Below are 12,885 nucleotides of genomic sequence, written 5' to 3' on the forward strand. Positions count from 1 at the left end.
GAAGCGAAAGCTAAGAGAAGCTAAAGCACTACTCTCTGTAGAGGACCTAACAGAAATCTTCAAACAAGAGGAAGACATGGCAGCCAAAAACAACAACAATGCCAACAATGCAAGGAAGGTGCTGGGTGACTTTACTGCACCTACTCCTGACTTCTATGGGAGAAGCATCTCTATCCCTGCCATTGTAGCAAACAACTTTGAGCTTAAGCCTCAATTAGTTTCTCTAATGCAACAGAATTGCAAGTTTCATGGACTTCCATTGGAAGATCCTCATCAGTTTTTAGCTGAATTCTTGCAAATCTATGACACTGTCAAGACCAATGGAGTTGACCCTGAGGTCTACAGACTTATGCTATTCCCTTTTGCTGTAAGAGACAGAGCTAGGATATGGTTGGATTCACAACCTAAAGAAAGCCTGAACTCTTGGAAAAAGCTAGTCAATGCCTTCTTGGCAAAGTTCTTTCCACCTCAAAAAGTGAGTAAGCTTAGAGTGGAAGTCCAAACCTTCAGACAGAAGGAAGGTGAATCCCTCTATGAAGCTTGGGAAAGATACAAACAATTGATCAGAAAGTGTCCTTCTGACATGTTTTCTGAATGGAGCATCATAGGTATCTTCTATGATGGTCTGTCTGAACTGTCCAAGATGTTATTGGACAGCTCTGCTGGAGGATCTCTTCATCTGAAGAAGACGCCTGCAGAAGCTCAAGAACTCATTGAAATGGTTGCAAATAACCAATTCATGTACACTTCTGAAAGGAATCCTGTGAACAATGGGACGAATCAGAAGAAATGTGTTCTTGAGATTGATACTCTGAATGCCATATTGGCTCAGAACAAAATATTGACTCAGCAAGTCAATATGATTTCTCAAAGTCTGTTTGGAATGCAAGCTGCACTAGGCAGTACTAAGGACGCTTCATCTGAAGAAGAAGCTTATGATCCTGAGAACCCATCAATGGAAGAGGTGAATTACATGGGAGAACCCTATGGAAACACCTATAATCCTTCATGGAGAAATCATCCAAATCTCTCATGGAAGGATCAACAGAGACCTCAACAAGGTTTCAACAACAATAATGGTGGAAGAAACAGGTTTAGCAATGGCAAGCTTTTTCCATCATCTTCTCAGCAATAGACGGAGAATTCTAAGCAGAGCCACTCTGACTTAGCAACCATGGTCTCTGATCTAATCAAAACCACTCAAAGTTTCATGACTAAAACAAGGTCCTCCATTAGAAACTTGGAGGCACAAGTGGGTCAGCTGAGTAAGAAAGTTACTGAACTCCCTCCTAGTACTCTTCCAAGCAATACAGAAGAGAATCCAAAAGGAGAGTGTAAGGCCATCAACATGGCCGAATTTGGAGAGGAGAAAGAGGCAGTGAGCGCCACTGAGGAAGACCTTAATGGACGTCCACTGGCCTCCAATGAGTTCCCTAATGAGGAACCATGGGAATCTGAGGCTCACACTGAGACCATAGATTTACTTCTGCCATTCATGAGCTCTGATGAGTATTCTTCCTCTGAAGAGGATGAAGATGTCACTGAAGAGCAAGTTGCTAAGTACCTTGGAGCAATCATGAAGCTGAATGACAAGTTATTTGGTAATGAGACTTGGGAGGATGAACCCCCTTTGCTCACCAAAGAACTGGATAACTTGACTAGGCAGAGATACCTCAAAAGAGACAGGACCTTGGGAAGTTCTCAATACCTTGTACCATAGGCACCATGACCTTTGAGAAGGCTCTGTGTGACCTAGGGTCAAGCATAAACCTCATGCCTCTCTCTGTAATGGAGAAGCTAGGGATCTTTGAGGTGCAAGCTGCAAGAATCTCACTAGAGATGGCAGACAATTCAAGAAAACAAGCTTATGGACTTGTAGAGGATGTTCTGGTAAAGGTTGAAGACCATTACATCCCTGTTGATTTCATAGTCCTAGAGACTGGGAAGTGCATGGATGAATCCATCATCCTTGGCAGACCCTTCCTAGCCACAGCAAAGGCTGTGATTGATGTTGACAGAGGAGAATTGATCATTCAAGTGAATGAAGAATCCTTTGTGTTTAAGGCTCAAGGATACCCCTCTGTAACCATGGAGAGGAAACATGAAGAGCTTCCCTCAAAACAGAGTCAAACAGAGCCCCCACAGTCAAACTCTAAGTTTGGTGTTGGGAGGCCACAACCAACTTCTAAGTTTGGTGTTGAACCCCCACATTCAAACTCTAAGTTTGGTGTTGGGAGGTTCCAACATTGCTCTGAACATCTGTGAGGCTCCATGAGAGCCCATTGTCAAGCTACTGACATTAAAGAAGCGCTTGTTGGGAGGCAACCCAATGTTATATTTATCTACTTTCCTTTGTTATTTTATGTTTTCTATAGGTTGATGATCATGGGAAGTCACAAAATTAATTGAAAAAGCAAAAACATCATGAAAAATAGAAAGAAAAATAGCACACCCTGGAGGAAAATTTGCTGGCGTTTAAACACCAGTGAAGTTAGCAAAATGGGCATTTAACGCCCAGTCTGGCACCATTCTGGGCGTTTAACGCCAGAAAGGGGCACCAGACTGGCGTTTAACGCCAGGAATGGGCACCAAGCTGGTGTTAAACGCCAGAAATGGGCAACAGCCCGGCTTTTAACGCCAGGATTGGCAGAAGGAGCATTTTTGCTCGCCACTTGGTGCAGGGATGAATTATCCTTGACACCTTAGGATCTGTGGATCCCACAAGATCCCCACCTACCCCACCACTCTCTCTCTTCTTCACCCATTCACCAATCACCTCAACACCTCTTCCCCAAAAACCCCTCACCTATCAAATCCCACCATTCTCTTCACCACTCACATCCATCCTTCATAAAACCCCACCTACCTCACCATTCAAATTCAAACCACTTTCCCTCCCAAACTTACCCATAATGGCCGAACCTTACCCCTCTCTCCACCCCTATATAAACCCATCTTCACCCCCTCATTTTCACACAACCTAAACACTACTTCTCCCCCTTGGCCGAACCACAAAGCCCCCTCCATCTCCTCTATTTCTTCTTCTTCTACTCTCTTCTTTCTTCTTTTGCTCGAGGACGAGCAAACCTTCTAAGTTTGGTGTGGTAAAAGCATTGCTTTTTGTTTTTCCATAACCATTTATGGCATCTAAGGCCGGAGAAACCTCTAGAAAGAGGAAAGGGAAGGCAAAAGCTTCCACCTCTGAGTCATGGGAGATGGAGAGATTCATCTCAAGGGTGCATCAAGACCACTTCTATGAAGTTGTGGACCTAGAAGGGTCAACTTTGATCAAAGGTTGGACCAAGTCCTCATAGACATTTGTGAAGAGGGCGCTCAATGGAAGAGAGGTTCAAGAGGGAAGCCGGTTCAACTGAGAAGGCATGACCTCAAGCCCGTGGCTAAGGGATGGTTGGAGTTTATCCAACGCTCAATCATTCCCACTAGTAACCGATCCGAAGCTACTATAGACCGGGCTATCATGATTCATAGCATCATGATTGGAGAGGAAGTAGAAGTTCATGAGGTTATATCCCAAGAACTTTATAAGGTGGCAGACAAGTCCTCTACCTTGGCAAGGTTAGCCTTCCCTCATCTCATTTGTCACCTCTGTAATTCAGTTGGAATTAACATAGAGGGAGACATCCTCATTGATGAGGACAAGCCCATCACTAAGAAGAGAATGGAGCAAACAAGAGATCCCACTCATGGACATGAGGAAATTCCTCATCATGAAATCCCTGAGATGCCTCAAGGGATGCACTTTCCTCCACAAAACTATTGGGAGCAAATCAACACCTCCCTAGGAGAATTGAGTTCCAACATGGGACAACTAAGGGTGGAGCACCAAGAACATTCCATCCTCCTCCATGAAATTAGAGAAGATCAAAGAATCATGAGAGAGAAGCAACAAAGGCAAGGAAGAGACATTGAGGAGCTCAAGCACTCCATAAGATCTTCAAGAGGAAGAACAAGCCGCCATCACTAAGGTGGACCCGTTCTTTAATTTCCTTGTTCGTTATTTTCCTGTTTTTCGATTTTTTATGCTTATGTTTATCTATGTTTGTGTCTTATTACATGATCATTAGTGTCTTAGTGTCTATGCCTTAAAGTTATGAATGTCCTATGAATCCATCACCTTTCTTAAATGAAAAATGTTCTTAATTAAAAAAAAGAGAAGAATTGCATGAATTTTGAATTTTATAACAGATTAATTATTTTGATGTGGTAGCAATACTTTGACTTCTGAATGTATGCTTGAACAGTGCATATGTCTTTTGAATTTGTTGTTCATGAATGTTGGCTCTTGAAAGAATGATGAAAAAAAGGAGACATGTTACTGAGGATCTGAAAAATCATAAAAATAATTCTTGAAGCAAGAAAAAGCAGTAAATACAAAAAAAAAGAGAGATTATATGCGAAAAAAAAAAGAGAGAAAGCAAGCAGAAAAAGCCAATAGCCCTTTAAACCAAAAGGCAAGGGTAAAAATAAAGTCGTGATCCAAGGCAAAAAGAGTGTGCTTAAGAACCCTGGACACCTCTAATTGGGGACTCTAGCAAAGCTGAGTCACAATCTAAAAAGGTTCACACAGTTATGTGTCTGTGGCATGTATGTATCCGGTGGTAATACTGGAAGACAGAGTGCTTTGGGCCACGGCCAAGACTCATAAAGTAGCTGTGTTCAAGAATCATCATACTTAACTAGGAGAATCAATAACACTATCTGGATTCTGTGATTTCAGGTATTTTCTGGCTGAAATTGAGGGACCTGAGCAAAAATCTGATTCAGAGGCTGAAAAGGACTGCAGATGTTGTTGGATTCTGACCTCCCTGCACTCGAAGTAAATTTTCTGGAGCTACAGATTCCCAATTGGCGCGCTCTTAATTGCGCTGAAAAGTAGACATCCTGGGCTTTCCCGCAATGTATAATAGTCCATACTTTGCCCGAGATTTGACGGCCCAAACAGGCGTTCCAAGTCAGCTCAAGAATTCTGGCGTTTAACGCCGGAACTGGCACAAGAATGGGAGTTAAATGCCCAAACTGGCACAAAAGCTGGCGTTTAACTCCAAGAAAAGTCTCTACACATGAAAGCTTCAATGCTCAGCCCAAGCACACACCAAGTGGGCCCGGAAGTGGATTTTTATGTAATTTACTCATCTTTGTAAACCCTAAGCTACTAGTTATCTACAAATAGGACCTTTTGCTATTGTATTAGTATAATCTTTTGATCATGTGTTTATGATTGAACCCTCTTTGGGAGGCTGGCCATTCGGCCATGCCTAGACCTTGTTCTTATGTATTTTCAACGGTGGAGTTTCTACACACCATAGATTAAGGTGTGGAGCTCTGTTGTACCTCGAGTATCAATGCAATTACTATTGTTCTTCTATTCAATTCGGCTTATTCTTGTTCTAAGATATCACTTGTTCCTCAACTTGATGAATGTGATGATCCGTGACACTCATCATCATTCTCACCTATGAACGTGTGCCTAACAACCACCTCCGTTCTACCTTAGATTGAATGGATATCTCTTGGATCCCTTAATCGGAATCTTCGTGGTATAAGCTAGAATTGATGGCGGCATTCAAGAGAATCCGGAAGGTCTAAACCTTGTCTGTGGTATTCTGAGTAGGATTCAAGGATTGAATGACTGTGACGATCTTCAAACTCGTGATTGTGGGGCGTTAGTGACAGACGCAAAAGAATCACTGGATTCTATTCCGACATGATCGAGAACCGACAGATGAATAGCCGTGCTGTGACAGAGCGCGTTGAACATTTTTACTGAGAGGATGGGACTGTAGCCATTGACAACAGTGATTGTGTGTTTACTTCCACTTGACTAAAAGCATGTTTTGTCCCCTGCATCTTTAATTCAATAAAAGAAATGTTTGAATGTGAAGAAAGATAGTCCTTGTCTGGTAGAAGTATAATAGAAGTAAGTGGTGGTATGTGTGTAATTATATAATAGCTCACTTTTAGTGAATAAAGAGCTAGGATATCTCCTTCCAAGTGTAAAGTGACCTACTGTCTATGAATTTCAATTAAATAAAAATCCTTGGTTAGAAAGAAAAACAAAAAGAAAGGAAGAAAAGAGATAGCCAAAACGTGACAGAACAAAAAGAAACAAAGCTGGACACCAATAGCTTGAACCTTAAAATATATGCCTGTGGTGTCTTTGTACTAGGATCTGCTTGGATTAGTAAGCTCTTCGGAGTGCATCAACACTTGGTGACTTGGATTAACTAATCCGGGATCATCAGCTGAAAATCCACCATCAAGAGCAACCTAACTACAATGCATTTAGTAACCCAAAGAGGTGCTGGGCATCAATGTTTTAAGAAGAAATGTGAGCCAAGTGTCTATGGTGAATAATGTGTCAAGTATAAAGAAAAGAAAAAGAACTTGCTACACATGACACTCAAATAAAGCTTTTGAACAAAGTAATAGCCAAGGATAAAGGAATAATGAAAGGTCATAGCAGTATGGTACTTGAAGCTTGAAGGAGACTTTCTAAGCCTAAGAGTCAATAAGAAGTGAGTGTTTGCATATTCACACAAAACCCCATGAACTACCAATAACACTCTGCTAGCATGAACATCTTATTCCATTTCATTCTTTCTTCTTAATAGTTCATTTCTTGCTTGGGGACAAGCAAGCTTTAAGTTTGGTGTTGTGATGACAAGTCATCTTAGCCTAGTTTCACTAGTCTTTTTCTTTTGTTTTCACTTGAATTATGCACTTTCTTGAGGTCTAAGCAAGCCAATTTGGGTAGATTCTCATGCTTCCTTTGATTTAATCAACCATAGATGAATTAATGCAATTTCATGAGGTTTTATGCTATAATTGTTGCATATTATGATAGATTGAATATCTCATGATCTTGAGCATAGCTTTGATGTGTTTGGTTGATTAATGATAGGTGAAGAAAGCTTGGAGAAATGTTGAAGCAAGAAGGAATGGCTAGGAGCAAAGAGAGGGCAATGGAATAAGTGAAAATGAACCAGGAAGCAAAAAGCTGGACCAGAAGTTAGCCTCAAACTTTTGCACAAACTTTTGGGTGAAAAGTTAGCCCCAACGTTAGCCTCTAACTTTTGGGCTAACGTTGGCACATGAGAATTTCTCCCTGGGGCACCAAAAGTTTGCGCCAACGTTAGCCTCCAACTTTTGGGCTAACGTTGGCACATGAAGAATACACCCTTGGAGCAAAAGTTTGCGCCAACGTTAGCCTCTAACTTTTGGGCTAACGTTGGCGCATGAAAATCAAAAAGGGAGGAGCAAAAGTTTGCGCCAACGTTAGCCTCCAACTTTTGGGCTAACATTGGCGCCATAAGTATACATAAGGAGGCCAACGTTGGAGCAAAAGTTAGACCCCTAACTTTTGCCCCAACGTGGATAGCAGCAAAGCATGTCTACTGATATGAAAAGTTAGAGTAAAAGTTAGCCTCAAACTTTTACTCAAACTTTTACTCAAACTTTTGCAAAACTCCAACCCGGTTCAATTGGTTCACTTTGATTCCTCTCCAAACTCCAAGAGCAATCAACCAAGGCCTCTCTCAACCCAATTCCACCAAGAGCAAAGGCCCAATTCAAAGCTTGAAGATCATTTGAAGAAAGTGTATAAATAGGATAGAATTCAAGTTATTCGGGGAGCTTCCCTTTTTAGTTTTCATAGAGCTTTCTTTTCGGTTGGCATTGGGAGCTCACTTTTACATTCTAGCATTGTTGTTTTAATTCAAGAGAATTGGGGAGGAGAATTGATCTCTCTTCTTCCTTGTTCTTGCCAAGCACTCTTTACTTTCCTTGCTTCGGATCTTAGGGAGAGAATTGAAGAAATTCTGTTTCAATCTCACTTTGGGATCTTGCTTAATTTTCTGCTTAATTGAATTTTAGTTTCGGTTACTTGCTTCTTCATCTAATCTCTTTGCAATTTACAATTTCCTTGCAATTGTTCTTGTTGGATCTAGGAAGGCATTGAGATCTAGACTTGGTTTTCTAGTCTCTTGGGTCCTGAGATCCGGATTTCCCATTTACCACTCCCTGTTTAATGTTTCCATGCTCATTTACTTTTCTGTTTAAGATCCGGTTTGATCCAAGCCATTCTCTAATTCTCTGCTTGTTGCAATTTTACTTTTCCTTGTTTAATTCCTGCAAATCCAACTCCCAATTCCCTTTACAATTCACGCCATTTATATTTCTTGCATTTTAAGATTTTGCAATTTACATTTCTTGCGTTCTAAGTTTCTGCCATTTAATTTCTTGTTCTTTAAGATTGAGCACTTTAACTCCTGTTCTCTTTAATTTCATGCCAATTATCCATTCCCTTTACTTTCTATGCAATTTAAATTCTGCAAATCACAAATCACTCAACCAAATCTTGATTCGCTTGACTAAATCAACCACTAAACTAAAATTGCTTAATCCTTCAATCCCTGTGGGATCGACCTCACTCCCGTGAGTTATTATTACTTGATGCGACCCGGTGCACTTGCCGGTGAGTTTTGTGTCGGATCGTTTTCCGCACATCAAGTTTTTGGCACCGTTGCCGGGGATTGATTAGATTGACAATGATTAAGTAAGGTGGTAGTTTAGATCAAGCACTTTTTCTTAATTTTTGATTAACCCATTAACTGTTTGATTTTTTGCTTAAATTAACTAAAACTTCAATCCATCAGTAGATTGAAGTGTCACTAGCTGAGTGTGTTTCTTATGCTCTGCTTGTATGTCAGGTACAAGAAGAACCACACCCACTTTTCAGGAACAAGACGAAAGAACTCTTAGGAGGTTAAGAAGAGCTGAAAGAGGGAAAAATATTGTTGGAGAAGAGGAATCAGACGAAGAATTTCAAGAGATGGAGGAACATTCAACGAATCCACTAGGTGGAGCAGACAACAACAATGACAACCCACCCCAGAGGAGAGTTTTGGCCTCCTATACCTTTGCAAATCCTAGACATTGTGGAAGCAGCATTTTGGCTCCAAATGTCAATGCAAACAATTTTGAACTTAAGCCACAACTCATCACTTTGGTTCAGAACAATTGCTCTTTTGGTGGAGGATCACTTGAAGACCCGCACCAACACTTATCCACCTTCTTGAGGATATGTAACACTGTCAAAACTAATGGTGTGCCTCCTGACAGTTACAAACTGATGCTATTCCCATTCTCTCTCAGGGACAAGGCCACTCAATGGTTGGAATCGTTTCCAAGGGACAGCATCAACAACTGGGATGATTTGGTAACCAAGTTCCTTGCCAAGTTTTATCCACCTCAGAGGATTATAAGGCTGAAGGCTGAGGTACAAACATTTACACAAATGGAGGCTGAACCCATTTATGAGGCATGGGAGAGGTACAAGGCTCTAGTCAGAAAATGCCCCCCTGCCATGTTTAATGAATGGGAGAAGCTGCAAAACTTCTATGAAGGCTTAACATTAAAATCCCAGGAAGCTTTGGATCACTCAGCTGGAGGTTCCTTGCAACTCATGAAAACTGCAGAGGAGGCTCAAGAACTCAATGATATGGTGGCTAACAACCAATATTTCTTTGCTCATCAAAGAAACCGCCAACCATCACAAAGAAGAGGAGTAATGGAGCTAGAAGGAGTGGATTCAATCCTGGCTCAAAACAAATTAATGCAGCAGCAAATTCAACAACAATTTGAGCAAATGACCAAGAGGATTGATGGCCTCCAAGTTGCGGCAGTTAACACTAGCCAACCAGCAATCACATGGGGGCAAAATAAAGAAATTCAAGAAGAGCAACAGCAAGAACAAGTCCAGTACATGCATTCTAGTTCAAATGAAGTCTATGGTGATACTTACAACCCCTCATGGAAGAATCACCCCAACCTCAGATGGGGAGACACTCACAACCAAAACCAACAACCATGGCAGAGGAACTCAAACCAAAACAACCCAAGAAACAACCAAAATTACAACCAGCATCAAACCAACCAAAACACTTACAGAAAACCTCAAAACAACTACCCCAACCTCAACCAGTACCAATCCAATAACCAACCCATTAACCAAAATGCCCACCATCCACCACCCACAGCTCACAACCCACCATAAGCACCACCTAAATCCCAAAGACTCACAAACCTGGAGACCTTGATAGACAAAATGATGAAATACCAGGAAATGACAACCAAAAACCATGAGGCTTCCATGAAGAGCCTAGAGAGGCAGATCGGGCAAATCTCCAAGCAAATTTCTGTTGAGAGACCTTCAAGCTCACTGCCCAGTGACACAATCCCAAATCCCAAGGAGGAATGCAAGGCAATACAATTAAGGAGTGGGAGAACATTGATGAGCAACAATGACACTACAAAGAAGCAAGCAGAGAGCATCAAAGAACCAACAGAGGACAAAAAGCAAACAAAGGCAGATGAAGCCAAGGATCAAGAGGTGATGCCAACCAAAAGCACTGAAAAACTTAAAGAGAAGGGCAACCAACAAAGTCAACAGCAAGTAGGGAAAAGCATCACAACTCCACTGCCTTATCCCCAGAGGTTCAACAAGGAAGTTAAGGACCAGCATTTCCACAAGTTCCTTGAGTCCTTCAAGAAGCTGGAAATCAATCTTCCCTTGGCTGAAGCACTGGAGCAAATGCCTCTGTATGCCAAGTTCCTGAAGGAGCTTATCAATAAGAAAAGAAGTTGGGATGAGAAAGAACCCATACTGCTTACTGAGGAATGCAGGACCTTGATTCAAAGAGAGCTTCCTCCCAAGCTTGAGGACCCAGGGAGCTTCCTGTTGCCCTGCACCATTGGGGAAGTGACCATCACTAAAGCAATGTGCGATTTCGGAGCAAGCATTAATTTGATACCATCTTCCCTGGTGAAAAAGCTGCATATAGAGGAAGTCAAACCAGTACAAATATCTCTGGAGCTGGTAGGTAAGTCAATGGTATACCCCAGGGGCATAATTGAAAATCTTTTGGTCAAGGTGGATAGTTTTATATACCCTGCTGATTTTGTGGTTCTGGATTCAAATGAGGATGATGGTGACTCTGTTATACTGGGAAGGCCATTCTTGGCCACTGCTAGAGCTATCATAGATGTAGAGGAAGGGGAATTAACTCTCAGGATGCACGATCAGAGTGTCACTCTAAAGGTATTACCAGAGGCACAATTTAGCAAGGAGAATAAAGACTATATGAAAAGTGACAAGGGAGAATCACAGTTGAAGGAAGAAAATGACAAGGAGAGTCATAGCAACATCCCAAAGATAAGAGTTGTGCAGACTGATGAAGGAGCCCAAGAGGATATTGGAGTATTAGCCACTGAGAAGAGAGGTCCCCAAGGGAAACCTACGGCCAGAAAAGAAAGGTCAACAAAAGGAAAGATGAAACGCAGAAACAAAACAAAAAGGGGTTGGAAGAACAGGAAGATCCCAACAGAGGGGCTTTCCAAAGGTGACAAAGTGCAACTGATATATCAACAGCTGGGGGCAAACCAACAAACTAAGGACTACTACACTGTCAGCAACATACTCTCATTAGAGCATGCTGAAATTGAACACCAGAGAACAAAGAAGAGGATCACAGTCAAGGGAGACAAATTGAGGCTCTACAAGCACCAACCACCATAAAAGAAAGCCTCAATGTCAAGCTAATGACAATAAAAGAGCGCTCCATGGGAGGCAACCCATGATTTAAGATTCATGTCATTTTAAATTCAATAAGTTATGATCATTTGAGCATGAATTCTTTTCCCTTTCATGAACATGTCCATTAACTGCATGCACTGTTTTGAAACATATGCTGAGAATTCTAAGTTTGGTGTGCCTTCAAGCACATATGTTACAAACAATTCCGTTTTACATGCTCAAAGTATCTTGACAAAGCATATGGCCAAACACTAAGTTTGGTGTACACACAGGTTCATGAAAATTAGAAATTCATGCATCAATAATCATACAATTGTTATTTTTTTTTCAAAACCTTAAAAATGGAAAAATTCTTTTTCGATAATGAAGGTATCAATTGTGATGTACCCCTTGACAAGAAACAAGTTTGGTGTTCACCAAACTTTGATGCACCGATTTAGGGACACAATTAATTCTTCATGAAAAAAAAAAGGGGGAAAAAGAAAGTGTGATGAAAACAATTCTTATAAACATTTAACTAAGTGTGACATTGAGATTTCACTAATTGGAGGAAGGGACACAATTTTCTTATTGACCAAACATTAAGTTTGGTGTCCTCCAAGGAAAGTCAGGGTTTAAATGAATATAAGGATTGATGATTAGTATAATGTTAATAAAAGAAACACTCTAGCCACGGTTGGATAAGCTAATGTATGTTGTCTTGTTGTGATGACTAGGTAGTCAAAGAATCTTCAATGAAAGAGACAAGACAAAGGAAAGCATAGCATGAGGACAAAATCTCATCACATCAAAAAGAGAATCTACCACTCCATGAGATGATCACGGCAAAGACAATTGAGGAAGCAAGCTTTGTCTTCATTCATCCTTACATGCACACCTTTGATTCACATAGTATCTAATTGCATCCTAGCCCTTCATTGTTCATTTAAATAACACACCACCTTCAAGCCATGCACATGACCGAATCCTTGCACTCCAACCTTTTAAACTTCATTCCCTTAATCACTTCTCAACATAATAAGCTCAGCCTCGAACTTTCTCTTGCTCCATACACACATCAAAATCTCCAACACTCTTCACTCCTTCTAAAAGCTCAATCGATCAAGTGATCATGGCCTCTTCTTCAAGAACCAAACGAAGAAAAGGAAAAGAGCCTGTGGTGGAGGAGAGCACCCCTGAATATGACCGATGGAGATTCAAATCTTCGTACCATCAAATGCAAATTAAATGGATGAACGAGAAAAAGATCTATCCTGAAATTCCACTCTTAT

General features: G+C 41.1%; 1 non-coding gene across 1 annotated transcript; it reads right to left on the minus strand.

The window, feature by feature from the left end:
- Positions 1-481: 481 nt before the first annotated feature.
- LOC130953795 (small nucleolar RNA R71) lies at positions 482-585 on the minus strand. Its single transcript, XR_009075960.1, has one exon. It is a non-coding gene; the product is annotated as a small nucleolar RNA R71 (small nucleolar RNA).
- Positions 586-12,885: the final 12,300 nt, after the last annotated feature.

The sequence above is a fragment of the Arachis stenosperma genome, chromosome 1, assembly GCF_014773155.1.
Source record: "Arachis stenosperma cultivar V10309 chromosome 1, arast.V10309.gnm1.PFL2, whole genome shotgun sequence".
Taxonomy (NCBI): domain Eukaryota; kingdom Viridiplantae; phylum Streptophyta; class Magnoliopsida; order Fabales; family Fabaceae; genus Arachis; species Arachis stenosperma.